A 19,630-nucleotide genomic window follows, 5' to 3' on the forward strand; every position below is an offset into this window, starting at 1 on the left:
TCTAGGATTAGCAGTTAATTTGAAGGTGAAATTAGAGTCGGGCGTTTTCAATCAGTGAGATGACAATCAGGAGTGAGTGGGCACCCTGTTTTATTTAAAGAACAGGGCTCTATCAAAGTCTGATCTTCACAACACGTTTGTGGAAGTGTATCATGGCACGAGCAAAGGAGATTTCTGAGAACCTCAGAAAAAGCGTTGTTGATGCTCCTCAGGCTGGAAAAGGTTACAAAACCATCTCTAAAGAGTTTGGACTCCACCAATCCACAGTCAGACAGATTGTGTACAAATAGAGGAAATTCAAGACCATTGTTACCCTCCCCAGGAGTGGTCGACCAACAAAGATCACTTCAAGGCGTGTAATAGTTGGCAAGGTCACAAAGGACCCCAGGGTAACTTCTAAGCAACTGAAGACCTCTCTCACATTGGCTAATGTTCATGAGTCCACCATCAGGAGAACACTGAACAACAATGGTGTGCATGGCAGAGTTGCAAGGAGAAAGCCGCTGCTCTCCAAAAAGAACATTGCTGCTCATCTGCAGTTTGCAAAAGATCACGTGGACAAGCCAGAAGGCTGTTGGAAAAATGTTTTGTGGACGGATGAGACGAAAATAGAACTTTTTGGTTTAAATGATAAGCGTTATGTTTGGAGAAAGGAAAACACTGCATTCCAGCAGAACCACCTTATCCCATCTGTGAAACATGGTGGTGGTAGTATTATGGTTTGGGCCTGTTTTACTGCATCTGGGCCAGGACAGCTTGCCATCATTGATGGAACAATGAATTCTGAATTATACCAGCAAATTCGAAAGGAAAATGTCAGGACATCTGTCCATGAACTGAATCTCAAGAGAAGGTGGGTCATGCAGCAAGACGACGACCCTAAGCACACAAGTCATTCTACCAAAGAATGGTTCAAGAAGAATAAAGTTAATGTTTTGGAATGGCCAAGTCAAAGTCCTGACCTTAATCCAATCGAAATGTTGTGGAAGGACCTGAAGCGAGCAGTTCATGTGAGGAAACCCACAAACATCCCAGAGTTGAAGCTGTTCTGTACGGAGGAATGGGCTAAAATTCCTCCAAGCCGGTGTGCAGAACTGATCAACAGTTACTGCAAACGTTTAGCTGCAGTTATTGCTGCACAAGGGGGTCACACCAGATACTGAAAGCAAAGGTTCACATACTTTTGCCACTCACAGATATGTAATATTGGATCATTTTCCTCAATAAATAAATGACCAAGTATAATATTTTTGTCTCATTTGTTTAACTGGGTTCTCTTTATTTACTTTTAGGACTTGTGTGAAAATCTGATGTTTTAGGTCATATTTATGCAGAAATATAGATAATTCTAAAGGGTTCACAAACTTTCAAGCACCACTGTAACTGTCCAGGAGGACTAGCTTCATTTAATGCTGTATATTACACAGTACATTAAACTTGTGATTAGTAATAAGTTCATTAACAGTTAGCACTTTAGATGTAAAATATAAGTCCTACCTTTAGATCAAAGGCGCTGGCAATGTCTATACAGTCAGTATGATCTAATTTTGTGTTCATTAGGTAACTTTTTTTTTTTTTGGTATAGCTCAGGGAACGGACAGTCTCGATATAGTGAAACCTGGGTGACTACTCTGTGTAGTTAGCAGACAGTTGGTTTTGCTTGTTCGTCTGCTCCCTGGCCTTGGCTCTGGATTGTCAAGTTAACGAGACCTGTTCTGAGACTGAGCGATGCTGCAAGAAATTAAAGCAGCACCTTCCTGAGTGGGATGGATATCATCCTGCCCTAACAGGCCAGCACTGCCCTCAAAGTTACTCCAATTATCCATAAAGCCCACATTTTCAGAGTACCACCTAGACAACCAGCAGTTCAGCAACCATAACCTGCTGTAAGTGAGTGATATTGGGACACACTGACCAAATGTTTGCTTAATTTTTTTTTTTCTCCAGTAATGGAAGTGGATCCTGAAGAGGCCACATCAGCATTGATGGCACATCAGCTCACTGGCTAGCTAGCTCACAATGATTTGTACATTCTCATTAAAGGTGCTTCTGGTAAAATTGGCATACCTTTTCATCTGCATCGGCTTACCTTTTTCATATTTGAAGTCAACAAAAAGACAAGTGTATTTGTCATTTCATTAGTTTGGATTTTGCTGTTACCCTGTTTCTATTCAGTGAAAACTGTAAAAATTTTCCATTATTATACAGTAATGGTGTCCTGTGGGAATGGGAGTAAAATGGAAGTCAAAACATTTAATCTACCCACCTGTCCACCCAGTAACATTTTACAGAAATCTTTTATGGCTCCAGTGGGAATTGGAACAGTTAGATTTCCATGTGATGTTGCTGGCTGTGATGTAGTGATATTGCGACAGCACTACTCGTACTCAAAACAAGCATACATCGGTAGATGGAATGCTGTATCCACAGGGGGTACATTCCCGGAAATAACTTGGATGGCCAAAGTCATGAATAGGAGCAACCTGTATAAAATTTTTGTATTTGCATATAACCATGATGGTCTCGTTTATAAACTAAACAGTGATATCGGGTAACTAATAAAATGGTTAATGCTATACCGTAATGAAAGGAATGTGGTCTCTCTCGAATGAAGGATTCTGATTCCCCCCCCCCCATTTATTTTTAAATAAATATTTAAAGTTGTGGTTGGGACACAGACTGATGCAAGAATGGAAACCCTTTTTACACAGGATGGCGAAGGCAAGAAAAAGCACACCAGACATGAGAACAACTAAAGTAGTATGGGAAAACCGATGAGTGTTGGCATGGAAATAAAGAAAAACACAAGTAAACTAACTGAAGCCAGGGTTTAAATAAGGCAAGTAATAAGTGAAAGCAGGTGTTCAAAGCTGTCTATAGAGAACAGGCAGCTATGCCATGGTGCATTGCATTCTGGGTGTGTAGTTTGAGGGGTCCTGCCTGTATGCTTGAGCAAGTCAGCAGATATGGTGGTCCCACTATGTAAGCAAAATGTTAAATAGCCTTTGCTTGAACAAAACAAATCTTCAGAAATGGGAAGATGACCCTCTTGAAGGAGGTATGATGCAACTCGACTTGTGCCATGCTGCTGACTAGCTAATGTCTCAGCTTGGGCTTTTCACAACAATGGACTTGCTGCTGTGTGATGGGTCATTCAGTCTTGCATGGTAGCATACAGTCAGGTGGAAAAATGCAATATCCTTTACGTTTCTGTTGTGGAAGACTGAATGGGAATGAAAATTCATGTTTTTACTTCATATGTGAAAGGGGCTTAAGCTGTAACTGAGCAGAGAGACCTGCTGCAGCCCCTAGGAGTGCCTTTTCATACTGTGGTATTAATAATGAACACTGGCTAACTAGAGATGTTTGACTAATTACTTTCTCTTTTGGGGTAGTGGTGTATAGAGCTTGCTTTTTGTTTGCTTATTGGACAGTCTAGCACTTTGCAACTTTCCTGAACACGGTTTCTTGCAGGCTTTTTGGTAAACCAACATGCAAGTGTGTACCAAATCGACTGGTTTCACCCTCCTTGACAACTATTGTTGTCAAGGACAAAATTGAACACAGCCGTGAATAATAGTTGAAGCGTTCTGCATGAGGATATAGTGGTGTGTGCATGTTTTGTTTTTGGTTTTTTTGGTGCGCACGTGGCGTACAGGTGGTCCAGCTGCTTGAATAGGGATTAAAGCTTTGATTGCTTACCTTCAGTTCCTGCTGAAAGATATGATCAAACAGTGTAATTTGTATTAAAGTCGAGAAATGTGGTTGTTGCATACGATAAGACCTCTTGAGTGACGATTGCGATGAATTTGAAGCCAATACAAGTCTGCAGTGACCATTTTATCAGTTAAATTATAATTTTCAATGTATATTGCTGAAAATCACTTAATTCTTTAGTTTGGTTTAAAATGGTTAAGGTGTGTTCGCCTATATGGCTGCCAACACTAATTTTTGAGGTTTTTTTTTTTTGTTCTTCGGCAAAGCTGCATTTTCTGATGAAAGGAATCTGGTTTGAGGGTGGCACGGTGGTGTAGCGGTTAGCGCTGTCGCCTCGCAGCAAGAAGGTCCGGGTTCGAGCCCCGTGGCCGACAAGGGCCTTTCTGTATGGAGTTTGCATGTTCTCCCTGTCTCCGGGTGCTCCGGTTTCCCCCACAGTCCAAAGACATGCAGGTTAGGCTAACTGGTAACTCTAAATTGACCGTAGGTGTGAATGGGAGTGTGAATGGTTGTCTGTGTCAGCCCTGTGATGACCTGGCGACTTGTCCAGGGTGTACCCCGCCTTTCGCCCGTAGTCAGCTGGGATAGGCTCCAGCTTGCTTGTGACCCTGTAGAACAGGATGAAGCAGCTAGAGATGATATGAGGAATCTGGTTTGGGCTCACTCACACAATGTAGGCCCTAACTACAGCCAGGTTAAGGCTTATTTCTGTCCAAATAATTTCACCAAACATTGCTCTTTTGATCCTATCAACATATCTAGGTAATAAGCCTTGATCAGCCATATGGTGGGTGGGTGTTTTTTTTTTTTTTTTTTTTTTTTTGGGGGGGGGGGCAGGAGTCAGATGCTCAGTGAACAAAAATGGCAAAGCTGACACACTTGTCCTCTGAATCCATTCTTGACAACAGTTGTTGAGGAGGGTGAAATTGGTCTATACACTGTTTTCCTGACCTATTTGACACATCCTAAAAATTTAATATGCACTATGTCATTAATGTAGCAGGCATTTTTTATTTTTTCCTAAGGATTTGTATTGTCAAACAATTCACTACACACATTGACCACATTTAAAGTGCTAGTCTAATGAAAATTACATTATAAAATTCCAGGTTTTGTGTGCGCAATATGCTCAAATAGGTTGTAAAGTTCACCGGTTTTTAAATTGGTTCTCAATTTCTTTTTGCGTTTGAATTCCAAAAATCCCTGAAACAGAGATGCCTACTAGTACAGATTGGCCGTATTTTGTACGGAAAAGTTACGTAAATACGATGTTACGGCAAACAGTGTTATTCTGTACGGAATTATTATAAAGTCTTAATAAATTCCAGTGAGTTGTTTTTAAATGTCCAAGCGACTTTTTCAATCCATGCGCGATTCACGGCTAGGCTAGTTATTTTTACGACAACCACACATGCTGTGTGTGACATGCGCAGATTCCGCACATGCTGTGTGTGACATGCGCAGATTCCGCACATTTGTTCGCGCTATTTTCGATACGGTAGAATGGCCGTGCATTACATCCAGTCAAAAGGGCAATGGATACACACACTGCAAACTGTGTAGAACTGACATTAACATCACTCATGGTGGTCGCGATGACTGCAGGCGGCATGTCAACTACAAAAAACATATGGAGTATGCTGAAATGGCGAGTCAGGCGGAAAGTAAATCTGGGGATATCCAGCAGTTTTTTACGAAATCTGTGGATGAAAAGACACAGAACGTGACGCGTGCTGAAGCGGTGATGGTTGACCGGTGCTTGGAGTGGAACTTGCCGATTAGTGCCATGAAATGTGAGTTAAACTTATTCAGTTTCTTTTTACATGTATGATTTTTATTCACTGAAACATCAAACACTGGCTGTACTTCTTTAATTCAAAGTCTTTTCAGTGTTGCAAGTACAAATGTACATGTAGTATGATCAAAAACAGAATTTTATGATTAGTGGTGTTGGGATTGTGGCAAAAAATTGATCATTCCATTGTTTTAAATACAATTATAAATGTCATTTTATTCAATGTCTCTTCTGAAGCATTATGTTGAAGTATTTATATATTGGGACATTAAGATAACAATGTCGGACTCTCTTTGGCATGAATTTTTTTTTTTTTTTTTAATTTTATTAGAATCCGTTAACAGGTAGAACAGGCAATATAATACTTTTGAGGAGTTACATTCAATACCAATGATTGGTAGTAAACCGTAATGTCTGCAAACAGGGAACATTATTGTATTTATAAAAATGTGATATATTGTATGCTCTAGAAATTTGTTGAGTGGAAATTCAGTCGAGATGGCTGCTCGCATTTTGTTTATTCAATTCACACAAAACAGTTCTTTTTAATAATTTAAATGTTAAACATATTGGTATATATACCTCTTTATAATGGAAATGTGCATAAATTAATGTTACTGAAAGTCATTCCAAAATACTGAAAAATGTTTTCAAGAATACTGAAATTCAAAATTGGGGGTAGGCATCTCTGCTGAAAGCTTGTCTGCCATTAGATTGCAGCAATTTACAGGTCAGCGGTGCTGCATGTGACGTCATTCGCCACTGCCTTATTTTGTCAACACAGATGCTATCCTATTCTCTGCAGTGGTGTGCGTTCTTGATTCTTTTGAAAAAGACGACAAAAGCTCTTTAATCCTCAATCTTTGGTTGTCTGAGGATAATTTAGAACCAATAGCCATGGAGAAAGAGGCGGATGAATACGCAAGCCAAGTCGCTCGTGAAGAAGAGCAACAACTGCTCCAGCAGTTTTCTGGAACCCAGGAAGTTAATACATGGTACAAACCCTAGTTTGCTTATTCATTTTTAGCCCCCTCTGGCCAGAAGGCCTGAAGGGGGATTATGTTGTGGCGATGTCCATCCGTCTGTCCCAGGAAGGGTGCTCGCCTTCTGACATGAACTCCTCTTACAATTTTTGGATGAATTTCTCAAAGCTTGGCAAAAGGCCTTGTTATATGACGATAATACGCATATTGTGATTTTAATTTTGTTTGTGAGAATTTTACCAGAGTTTTGACAATTGATTAAGTAACTTGTACTTTGACAATTTCATGAGGGTGTATGTTTTTCTGAAGTCATCTCTTCTTGCAATTTGTGGAGGAATTTCACCAAGTGTGGTAAAAGGCTTTGTTATATGACAATCATATGCATATTGAAATTTGTTTAATTTGGGCAAATTTTACGAGTTATTCCCTTGATTATTAGCAAACTTTGGCAATTTCCTCAAGATGTGCTTGCTTTCTGAAATTAACTTCCCTCAATTTTTATCCTCTGCTGGCTGAAAGGCCCAAAGAGGGATTAAGTCATGGCGATGTCTGTCTGTCCCGGGAAGAGTATTCCCATTCTGAAATCAATTCTCTCAAATTTGAGGAATTTGATGAAACTTGACCGAATTCTTTTTCGGTAATATGCACGTTGCAGTTTCGTTCAAGTCGGTTGCATTTTAGCAGAGGTATGGCATAGTTCCCAGCAGGGGATATTGTGCTCAAAGTACTTGTGGGTGGGGTTTAACTGACTTGGTGTTCAACTTCCACAGTTATTATAAAGCAATGTCTCTCTCTATAATTGTCATCTTGGTGTAGACAAGGCTAAATAATGGCAGTAATTGAGTACTGTCACTGGAGCTGGCAAGTGTGTTGTGCCATATGCATTGTGTGCAGCGAGCATACAACAGCCAGGAAATGTAGGGTTCACCTCCAAAACTACAACCTTTTCTGGCTCTAACAGTACCAATTGGGACCGTGTAGACCCTTTCTATTTTGTGCTACAACAGTGTGTGGGGTCAGTGTGCAATATCTTTTTTTTTTTTTTTTTTTTTTTTTTTAATTTTTAACTAAAATCATATTTCTGCAACCCCCCCCCCCAAAAAAAAAATCCAAAAACCTATGATCTTACGGTGTCCCTTTTACAGAGAGCTGATTTTAAGGTGAATTTAACCTGTTTGGAATTTTATGGTCAAGTCCCTATGATGATCACGGAATTGGCACAGAATTTTGTCTGTGTGTCTGTCTGTGTAGCCAGCCAGTACTCTCGGAGCACTTTCTTTATAGGCTCAGAGATTCTCTCACATGAGCAATATGTGCACTGTTCAGTTAATGCTGTCTTCAGCTACTAGTAGCACATCATATCCATCTTCTGTCAAATACTGCCTGTAAACAAAAGAAACTGTCTAAACCACTCTTCTCCTTTCGGTATTTCATCCAAGTGTGCTATAGCCAAAAAAGCCAAAGTATGCAGGTTCAAATACTGCATCAGGCACAAATGGTCTTGCCACCCTCTCCAGCTACAGCATTGGAATTTTAGTAAAATAATATAGATTTAGGCACTGCCTAAAAGTGGAGCTCCCATCTGTTTCTGGGTTGTAGAATTTTTTTATATCATAGCCAGTCTCTCTTGTTTTATTTCTTTACTGGCTAGCACTGGCCACTAGGCGGTGTGTATGACTGGTAATTGCTAACACTGGCCACTAGGCGGTGTATGACTGGTAATTACTAACACTGGCCACTAGGCGGTGTGTATGAGTGGTAATTACTAACACTGGCCACTAGGCGGTGTGTGAGTGGTAATTACTAACACTGGCCACTAGGCGGTGTGTATGACTGGTAATTACTAACACTGGCCACTAGGCGGTGTGTATGACTGGTAATTACTAACACTGGCCACTAGGCGGTGTGTATGAGTGGTGGTACATGTACACGGACAAATCACAAAAAATCGACTCGATAAGCTTACCATTTTTTCTTAGGTATGGTGCTCCGCTCGCACGGGCCGAGCTCCGCTATAAAGGTAATTGCGCACTGACCTCCACGGTGTGGACTTTTTTTTAAATTTATTTTTTTTAAGTTTTAGTACATAGCTACTTGGAATTGTGACTTCTTTGTATTGCAGGTACCAAGATACCTGCTGTTCTTATGGTTTCAAAAATAAACAATCGTTATGTGGGATACAGTTGAATGTATGGTATAAACTTATAGTGGGGCTGAACTTGGTGTTTTTTTTTTTTTTTTCTCTCCCCCTCACTTGTGATGTGAATGCAGTGAAAAGCAAGCTGGATGAGTCCTGTTGATTTGAACAGGGCGTGGGAACTTTGTGCATCGACATAACGTACTGTATTCCCAGACTGCTCTGTAGACTACATGTAAAGGGTGCTCGCCGTCCTTTTGTTACTGTTGGAACCAGAAAAGGTTGTAGTTTTATGAGTGACTTGGTTTTGGAGGTGAACCCTAACAAATTCCTGGCAGCTGCGCACAATGCATATGGCACAACGCGGTCCTGCTAGCTCCAGTGAAGGTACTTAATTAGCGGCATTATTTAGCCTTGTGTAAAACTTCAGAACTGCCATCACTTAAATGGATAAAAGACTAAGGACAACTAATATATTCAAGCAACAAGCTAAACATTTGAAGTTACCTCTTTGTCCATACAAATCAAACACATTCATTCCATAAGCATCCTGCCCACTTTTGGCTATAATGGATCAAAATTTCCACTTTAAAAAAAAAAAAAAAGTATAAATTGGCTACACTTGAACAGCTTTGAAGGACACTCCTCTTAGACTTGCTTTGGTTTTAGTTTTGTTGTGGAATTTAAAAAAAAAAAAAAATCACGCTACACTTTGCAAAGCAGACAAAGCCAGAAATGCCACGAACTTTCAAACGCTGTGTCAGGACGTCACATCCTTTAACTTGCCAGGAACACATTCATGTAATGGTGGACTCGGAGCCAAACTTTACCAACTAAATAGAACATATTCCTGGTCTTGTATTAAAATACTATTTAACATGTCTAGTTTTATAAGGTATAATTTCCAGGAGTGATTGTCATTTTTGGAAGACTAGCACTTTAAATTCATGATGCACTTAAAACTGCAGATGTTTTTATATTGGACATTTTAACATTCCATATTAAGTTCTCATGAACAAAACATCCATGAGTCATCTAATATCTTCTCACTCCAGAGAGGATTAACTGCAACCAAATGCATTTTAAAATGGACTTGCTATTTTGCTAAAGGTTATGCTTTTACAATGATTCCAGTACTAAAATGAAGGGACTGTGTATAAAGTGCATGATTTAAGTTTATTTTCTACAGATGTGGCGGGGGGAAACCCTCACACACTGAATTTCAGTCATGATGCAGGACAGCCCCCTCCTGTAATATTCATGTTCTGAGTAAAACAATTCCATTCAAATGATGGCAAAAGCACAACTGTCCTCTATGCTTAATTATTTTGAACCAATTTAAAGGAAGTTTTCTTGAGTTATTGGAATTCTTTCTCCCAAAAGGATGAGTCCCAGAAAGGCTGAAGAGTATGATTGACAATGTCCTCATAATGTCGTAAACCACAATAATTGGATTAACTTGTAGATGTTTATTTAATATGAAATGTAACGATCATGCATATGTGTACAGAATGCCTACAGAGCCTGGTTAAGTATGTACACTGGCTGCTGTCCTCCCATCCTGTTTTTTCTCCTTCTGTCACTCCAGAATGTATATGCTTAGTAATGAGGCTCTGGCTGCCATGCCAAAGGATGAGCATTTTTTATTGGTGCCTTTTATTCAGTGTCATGCAGTGGGATGTTTTTCAGTAGCTGTAATTATGAGGGATGCTGTGACTCTTGTGGTAGATTTTTCATTTTAAAGTTGCCTCGTCATTGCAGTGATGGTAACGTTTGCTTTGGCTCGAAGCTCGGTTTTCTTCAAACCAGTTTAGACTTGACTTTGAGATTTTCACCTGTAAAGCTGAATAGATGGATAGGATTCATTTATTGAACAGATGGTTAAATCTGCATAGACTCCCAGTGCCTGTCCAGAATTATAGCATTTAAAATGCAGCAGATGTCTGCACAGTTTGATTTCTCAAATCACACTTGGAGTTTCAGCCTCCATGCTGCTGTCTGCTCGCAGTGCAGTTTGTAAACAAACGTGCTGCATGTCACAGGCTGTCTCTTCATCCATCTTTTCATATCGCACGAACGTTCTGGTATAAATGTACCCGTCAAACATTCTACATGTGTGCCAGTATGACTTTGCTTTACTAAGTTAATATTTTTTCTTTTTGCCTTAGTTGCAGTCTCCAGCTTTTATTTTGCATGGTGATTAACAGCTACACACTTGTCTGTGAAGGCATGTTTGATAGGTTTAATCTCCACCTTTTGAAGTGATTTAATCATTTGGCTCCTTTTAATTACAGTATTTTATCAATTAAAATGTAATTGATTAGTAGAACTATTAGTAGAAATACATCCATATAATTGCCAGATTTATCACATTATGTATATTAAAATTAACTAAAATAAGCCCATTTAAATGTGCTTTATTGTAGTTGCCTTAGTAGCTCTTCAGCTACTACAAATCATTGCTTGACATGCAGAAAGTGAGCTCATGGGTCATAATGTGAGTTTCATTTTAATTTTAGTTCCCCCAACTCCTCAGTGGCACTTGCTTCACAGTATGAGCACTGCTGACATGGAGTACTCTTCCTTATTTACTGTCAGTGTCTCTGAGGAAAACTGATGTCGCTCAGCCCACTGTGTGCATGCGTGCGTGCGTGCCTTCTTTTACTCTTTAATTAGCCGGCCCCTTTAGCTGCTAAATCAGGACTCTTAAAAGCAGGTCTTTTTGGCATTGCTACAAGTATGTGTTTACATGCTGTCTGGGTTGTCCCTCTTGCCTTTACAGAATGACCACACACTAGCTGCTTGCTTTGCTTGTGTGTGTGTGTGTGTGTGTGTGTGTGTGTGTGTGTGTGTGTGTGTGTATAAACCATGGCATCTGGGTTCTTTGTTTGTGCCTCCCTCAGCTGCTCTTGTATGTAGAAGCGAGGTAAACGTTTGGCCATGGCTGTTTTGAAATGTCTACATCAGTTGAGATTGAATCCTCACTGTTTTTCTGTGATTTGGAGATCAGACTAACCCACTCCGCTGGGAGATATTCCTGTGTGGCCAAGCTTTTTTGCTTTGTTCTAAATTTCCACCATCCAAGTGGCCAAAGTTGTACAGTAATTTATAATGGCTGTGTGCATTCCCGTTCTCACCCATCTGTCTTGTGGACTTTTGAAGGGGAATTCAGGAAAAGATAGTCTAGGAAACTTGCCCATCCTGTAGAGTCATCCAAACTCCCATAGATTGAAGGCTTTTGTTTTTACAGTACAGCTGGCGGCGTTATACCTACCGCAGCAAGGAGGTTGTACATGTGTTCCTTGTGACTGAATGGTGGCAATGGTTACCTTTTTAATGCTGAACTATTTAGTTCATGGCTATTAATCAAAAAAAGTGATTTTCATTTTACAGCAGCTTTATTTTCAACATGCCTTTTATGAATAAATATACCTTCAAAATTGTAGGGTTGTTTATTTATTTTAAAAAATGGCATGAGTCTTTCTATACATAACAGATTACTTCAGTGAATGGCTTATATTTTACTAAAACTCCAGATATTTCTTGAGCATTTATTTGTATGCTCTTGCGCTGTAGGACAAGGGAGTATAGCACTCTAGTGGATCTCGGATCTCTTCATATTGAGTGGTTTATTTGTAGTTACTTTTACTCTACCAACGATTTTTTAATTCAAAGTGGCTTGTTTTGTAGTGGCACTTCATATTTGTATTTGAGCAATGCCACGGACTTCTGTCTTGAATCATTCTGTTTTTGTAAGGTTTTAGGCAACCTTGTAATGCAAGTTTTTGGGCTTCCATGGGAGTTTTGTGGAGAAATTGAAACCTATAAGTTTTTGGAAAGAGTACCTCCTAGAAAGTCCAAAAACCAACGTTTGCATTTTCGACCGTGGGAAGGCGGCCATGTTGGATTCCGAAAATTTGCTTTTGCTGAAGGTTTATTTTAAAAAAATTTTATATCAATATAAAAAGACTGATTCAACAAAGTACAATTTGACATCTAATCCTGCAAGAACAAAAATGTCATTTGCAGCATAGTACTAATTTCTCTTGCTACAGTAAGCAGGCTTTCGTCTAAACGGGGGAACAGGGGCGCTGTGCCCTCTTACTCTCGGCGTGCGCCCCCTTACCGACTCTGTGAAAACATCCCAGCAACACTACGTGACAATGTGTCTGATCATCAAATACGTTATAATTGCTCCAAAAATATTCCAATCATACACCGCCAGACGGTGCAAAAACAATCCGAATTGGCGTTTTCCAGACTGAGGCCCCATGTTTACTTGTCGCGGCTGCTCTCACGAGATTCAGGGGTGATAGCGTTCCGGCGCTGCGCCGGATTTCCGGCGTACCGTGGCTGGGGAAAAAAAAAAAAATCTAGTTCACCCATTGTCCTGTGTCATTCTGAGATGCGCAGATAGACAGTAAAGGGAATTCGCATGATATGGAACTAGTGGGGAAAAAAGTGCCGTCACGGCACGAATTAGATCCTCCGAGGGTCTAATTCGTGCCGTGACGGCACTTTTTTCCCACTAGTTCCATATCATGCGAATTCCCTTTACTGTCTATCTGCGCATCTCAGAATGACACAGGACAATGGGTGAACTAGATTTTTTTTTTTTTTTTTTTTCCCCCCAGCCACGGTACGCCGGAAATCCGGCGCGGCGCCGGAACGCTATCACCCCTGGAGATTTGACATGGGTTACATACAGTACAAGGTCAGCTGACTTGTAGAGCGAGATTTCTCGAGACTGAATGACCTTTCACCCACTGGCGCAGGAGCTTTTGACAGAAGTAGTTCAAGTTGTTTTTGTTGACACTTGGGCGTTTTAAAGATGTCATCCCGCGGCACGAAACGGAAGAAAGCCGAAGACTGTCCAGGGCAGAAGAAGATTACTTTCTTTTTCAATGTTGACAGACAATTTGTTACAATTTCCCTCTCAGATAGCCTCAGAATGTCCCATTGGAGCATTTTTCAAAGGCTTTGCACGGCGGGGGGGGACAACCGGCACCATTCCCCCCCCGCTTCGCTCCCTCGCCATGGTGAGCGCCCTCATACTAAATTTTTCTAGAAAAAACCCTGGTAAGTATAAAATAGGTAAGCTGGAATTAAGTATTTGGGTATTTTCAAAATGTTTTCATTATTTCTGAAACTTGAAGCAACAAGGCAATTTAATGTAAAATTCTAACTATAAGCAGTCTAAATTTATATAGGACATTCTCATGAAGCCTGCCTTTGACCCATGTTGATCTGCCCTTGATCCTAGAGGTAGCACATGATTGGTCCACCCTTCTCACAGTGATGGTTATGGCAAATCAGTTGAGGAAGCTCACGGTAGGTGCAATGCATCCTACTGTCATTTCATTTGACATGGCCCTCTATGAAAAGATTGTGCAGCTGTTGGATAGTAGACCTGATTTGAGACTTCAGGTTGTCTCCTGGCTAGATGAGCTACATGTCACAATGGCTGCCGTTCGAGCTCTTGGTTCCTCAATCGAAAACTCAGGAATAGACGATGCCTGGATAGAAGCCAATGTGTTCAGTGCTGCAACCACAAGACAAATTCTGAAATGTGCCCACTACGTGTGTGTGTGTGTGTGTGTGTCTCCACCCCCTTTGAAAAGTAACATTTTAAACATCTCAATGAACACACAATTTCCAAAATGTTGACAAGACAAAATTTAATATAACATCTGTTTAACTTATGTGAAAGTAAGGTTAATAATATAAACTTGGATTACACATTTTTCAGTTTTACTCAAATTAGGGTGGTGCAAAAATGAGTACACCCCACAACAAAAACTACTACATCTAGTACTTTGTATGGCCTCCATGATTTTTAATGACGGCACCAAGTCTTCTCGGCATGGAATGAACAAGTTGGTGACATTTTGCAACATCAATCTTTTTCCATTCTTCAACAATGACCTCTTTTAGTGACTGGATGCTGGATGGAGAGTGATGCTCAATTTGTCTCCAGAATTCCCCATAGGTGTTCGATTGGGTTTAGATCAGGAGACATACTTGACCACTGAATCACTTTCACCCTGTTCTTCAGAAATCCAACAGTGGCCTTAGATGTGTGTTTAGTCATGTTGGAAAAGTGCACAAGGGCACGGAGTGATGGTAGCATCTTCTCTTTCAGTATAGAGCAATACATCTGTGAATTCATGATGCCGTCTGTGAATTTATGATGCCATCAATGAAATGCAGCTCCCTGACACCAGCAGCACTCATTCAGCTCCACATAAGGACACTGCCACCACCATGTTTCACTGTAGGCACCATGCATTTTTCTTTGTATTCCTCACCTTTGCGATGCCATACAGTTTTGAAGCCATCAGTTCCAAAAACATTTATCTTGGTCTCATCACTCCAGAGTATAGAGTCCCAGTAGTCTTCATCTTTGTCAGCATTGGCCCTGGCAAACTCTAGGCGGGCTTTTTTGTGCCTGGGCTTTAGGAGAGGCTTCTTTCGTGGACAGCATCCATGCATGCCATTCCTCTGCAGTGTACGCTGTATTGTGTCATGGGAAATAGTCACCCCAGTTTGGCTTTCTACTACTTTAGATAACTGCAGTGAACTTGCATGCCTATTTTCTTCAACCCTTCTCATTAGAAGACGCTCCTGTTGAGGTGTTAAAGGGCTGATGACACAAACATGACTCTATGCAATTTCTTAAATAAACTATACAACATGGCAAACATGTTAGATTTCTGTTATTACGTGAAAAGAAGCTGTTACGCGAATATCCAACTTTTAATTGCACAGCGCAAGAAAACTGGGTCCGTGGCTCGCGGCCATGTGACGTCAGCAGAAGAACACGCTGCGGTTCACTGGCTGTTCTACTCTGGTTCTACTCAATGGAAATGGCGCATGAAAATGCCGGTGAACACTAGTGCTAGCTCTTCCTCTTCTGGGAGTCTAGAATTGTGTTGATCTCTTCCAAATAGACTCTATGATAGCCTACCCTCTTTACCCTTTGCCTCTCGTTGCTAGGCGGCAGTTACATGAAAGCTGCAAGCTTTCACAAGCAAATACATGACTGATATCACGCCGACTTTATGATTACATTTGTAGAATCTATAGCTCTACGTACCTTTATCTTATGTCGTTTCACAACACCTGTTCTGACAGGAGGACTGTCTTTGGATCCGGCATAGCTACTAGTAGACCCCCTCCAGAATACTGGCAGTGTTGCCAGATTGGGAGGTTCCCCGCCCAGTTGGGCGGTTTCAAGTGCATTTTGGTGGGCTTTGAACATATTTTGGGCTGGAAAACGTCAGCAGTATCTGTTGCCAGATACTGCTGACGTTTTCCAGCCCAAAATATGTTCAAAACCCACCAAAATGCACTTGAAACCGCCCAACTGGGTGGGAAACCTCCCAATCTGGCAACACTGTGTAGGCACTGCTGATGGTAGTAACGCACGTTTGTGCTAAACTGAACACCCAAGAGATTCTTTTAAGCTGGGAAGGGTGTCAAAACAATCCAAATCGAAGTGTTCAGAGCACAGGACGGATGTTGGTGAGGGCTCCCACTTGTCACAAGTGTGCCTGACTTGCTTCACCCACTTCGCATGCAGCTCGGGATCTCTGGGAAACTTGAATAAACTTACCCCATCCTTGTGGGTTTTGGAGCAAAAGCCGGCAACACAACGCGAAGGCATAATAAGTTAAAAAAAAAAAAAAAAAATATATATATATATATATATATATATACACTAATAATGACAAACTGAACACCTGTCGCATCAACAACAAACTGATAAGTTAGGAGGAAGGTTCTTTTGCTGACATCATATAGCTCCTCCTCCTCTTTCGGCTCCTGGGTGCTGCAGCCCTGTCAAATTTGCCCAAATAGCCGCGTTTTTTATCATAACTTGTAAAATAGGCGCCTTCGTGAATTAATATATGGATCATCGGGAATTACTTTTTATGTTCTAAAACATCGCCAAAGATGTCAAAAACGTGTCATCAGCACTTTAACTTCCATGGACAACCTGGATGTCTCTGTGAGATGGTTGCAGTTCCATCTTTCTTAAATTTTTGTACTACTTTTGCTACAGTATTTTGACAAGTAAAGCTTTTCTGATAATCTTGTAGCCTTCACCTTTTTTGGTGTAAAGAAAATTTCTTTGGGGAATTCTGAAGAGACAAGTTGAGCATCACTCTCCATCCAGTCACTGAAAGAGGTCATTGTTGAAGAATGGAAAGATTGTTGCAAAATGTTGCCAACTTGTTCATTCCATGCCTAGAAGACTTGGTGTGGTCATTTAAAAATCATGGAGGCCATACAAAGTACTAGATGTAGTAGTTTTTGTTGTGGGGTGTACTCATTTTTGCACCACCCTAATTTGAGTAAAACTGAAAAAAATGTGTAATCTAAGTTATATTATTAACCTTACTTTCACGTTATAAGTTAAACAGATGTTATATTAAACTTGGTCTTTTCAACATTTTGGAAATTGTGTTTATTGAGATATTGCTCAAAGATTTCTTCAGTGAGTATCCAGATGAAATCCATTTTTTTCTGGAAGTGATTGCAAAGGCAGAGTAAGCTTTTGTACAAAAGAGAACAAAACCTCCAAGGCTCCAGCAGACAGTCTGCTCCATGAAGTTCTTAGCAATGTTGATTTGCAAGAAGCTCTCTCCGAGTGGGAAACCAAGAGATCCAGGAATGCAGTGTTTCTATCGGTCATGAACGATCTCCATTGTGTTGGGATCTTGCTGTTTGTGGCTGCATCGAGAAATGCCAATTTAAATCTACACCTTCAAGCTGGACATGCACTGAGCAAGCTCTTCTTTGCTATGGATCTCAAGTACATGTGTGATAAAGGGGGATATCCCTTTTACATCACTTTGGAGTGGACCATGCTTGTGAACAACTGAATAAAATCGTGAGGCAGATCAGGACTCATTGGCATATCCAGTAATGCTAATGCAAGACAGGTTCTTCATGGCCACCCCAGAACTGGCAACTTTTGCCAGAGAGTTTAAGAGCTAGTTTGGTGTTGGAGCAAATTCCAATGCCACACAGCATCATGAACTCTGGGACAGTGTGATCCAAAGAGACCATGATAATGTTCAGAAGATCAAGATGGCCGAGTATGGCAATGGCAGTCCATTTGCCTCCAATGACAACAGGCTCTTCAACATGGTCACCTGTGCATATGTTCCCCAAATCCTGAACATGGATGTGTCTGGACAGACTGTATGAATGTCTCAGGATAAATGGTGACAAGCCTATGGGCCCCTGTGGAGAACAACAGAATGTTCCTCTTTGGAAACAAGACCTCTGCAGTCAAGATCAGGGACAAAACTGTAGACTTGCTAGCACGATCCAGTCATGTGTATAAAAGGGATGCCATTGGAAACTGAGTTCACTTTGACCCCAAGAGCCACCTTTGCACCTAATGGTGACTTACTGCCATGCACAGACTAATCAAAGATGAGTCAACACTTGGAAAAGTTTGCACAAGATGTGTCCAAGGATCCAATTGGGACCACATCCACACAACTGGAACCCCAAGATGACCGACCACATATTGCCATTGTTGATGGTATGGTACTTGTGCAGAAACTGACAAAGAAGCCACCAACAATTGTGACCGTGCAACATTTGAGCAAGTGGTTCAATGACTGGTTGATGTCCATGACGAGAGACTTTGACGTTTTCCTCGTCTTTGATACCTACAAGCCAGATTCCCTGAAGAACTCTACAAGAGATTGGAGAAGGCAAGGCAAGGACCCGATTCAGTACCAAATAACCGATGATGCAAATATAAAGAACATTCCAATGAAGCGCTTCCTCTCATGAACAAACAAAAGCTGATCTGTGTACCTTGCAGTGCAAGTCCTTGAATACAACAAGGATTCAACCGAGCATGTTGTAACATCTGCAGGGGGACAAATGCAGAGCAACACTCAGTTGGTGTTTGAAGACAACGGTCATGAAGCTGACACATTGCTTATATACCAAGCAGTCCTTGCAGCAGAAAGGAACTCTCCCAATGCTCAGATGACATTCTTCTCTCCTGACACTATGTTGGTGTTAGTAATAGCCAACTATGTTTTGCCAGAAGATACTTCAGTGGCTATGGCATCAGGGACTGTAAAAATACAGCCAGTATGGTCAAAATTGGGGGAGAGTAGGGCAAAAGCACTGCCTGCCCTTCATGCTTTCTCAGGAGCTGACAACACTGGGAAGTTTGCAGGCATTGGGAAGGCAACGTGGTTTCAGCTCTTTCTGAAAGCTGATGAACACATCAGGTTACTGGAAACAGTCACATGAAACATTTTGTGAGGATCTGATCACAAACTTGGCAAGGTTTGTGCTGCATATTGTCCCAAGGGAATCAGGATCGATGATATACCTACACTTCGATGGCACCTATCTTGCAAAAGCATGGGGGGGGAGAGTGACTAGCTTCCACCCACCCTTGGTGCCCTGAAGGAGTGCATTCTACAAGTTCAGTTTCAGGCTAGAGTTTGGGATCAAGCTAATGTTTTTTTGTAAACAAGCTGTGCTGGATCCATCTCAATATGGTTACTACAAGGATGGCTGGCTAAAGCTCATCACGACCAAAGTTGTCCCTGCACCAGAGGCCATGGTAGAAATGGTTTGATGTGGTTGCAAGACAGACTGCTTATCTGGACGTTGCTCCTGCAGATTGAGTGTTACCTTGCACAGAACTTTGTCAGTGTGGTGTAGATTGCCAAAATGAAGATACCCAGAACATATTTGAATCAGTTGAGTGACTGTACTTAAACTGATAACATATGTCACACATCAAATGTGTATTTTAATGTTAAGTAAAACTTATTATTGAGAAACATGTCAGTTTTTCAATATGGCACCTGTTGGCCATCTTAAAAATGGTGGTAATGCATTTTTGTCGTCAAGATTTGGTCGTAGTAAATCAGTTGAAATTGAGATTACAAGTGACAATATGACTTCTGGTTATTGAGAAACCTGTTGCAATTTTTCAATATGGGGAGT

The 19,630-nt window shown here is 40.9% G+C and overlaps 1 protein-coding gene across 1 annotated transcript in view; it reads left to right on the top strand.

Moving 5' to 3' along the window:
* The window catches only part of nectin3b (nectin cell adhesion molecule 3b), a 144,972-nt gene that overhangs the window by 26,568 nt on the left and 98,774 nt on the right, over nucleotides 1–19,630 (top strand). The window lies entirely within an intron of this gene.

Source organism: Neoarius graeffei, chromosome 12, assembly GCF_027579695.1.
Source record: "Neoarius graeffei isolate fNeoGra1 chromosome 12, fNeoGra1.pri, whole genome shotgun sequence".
NCBI classification, from domain to species: Eukaryota; Metazoa; Chordata; class Actinopteri; order Siluriformes; family Ariidae; genus Neoarius; species Neoarius graeffei.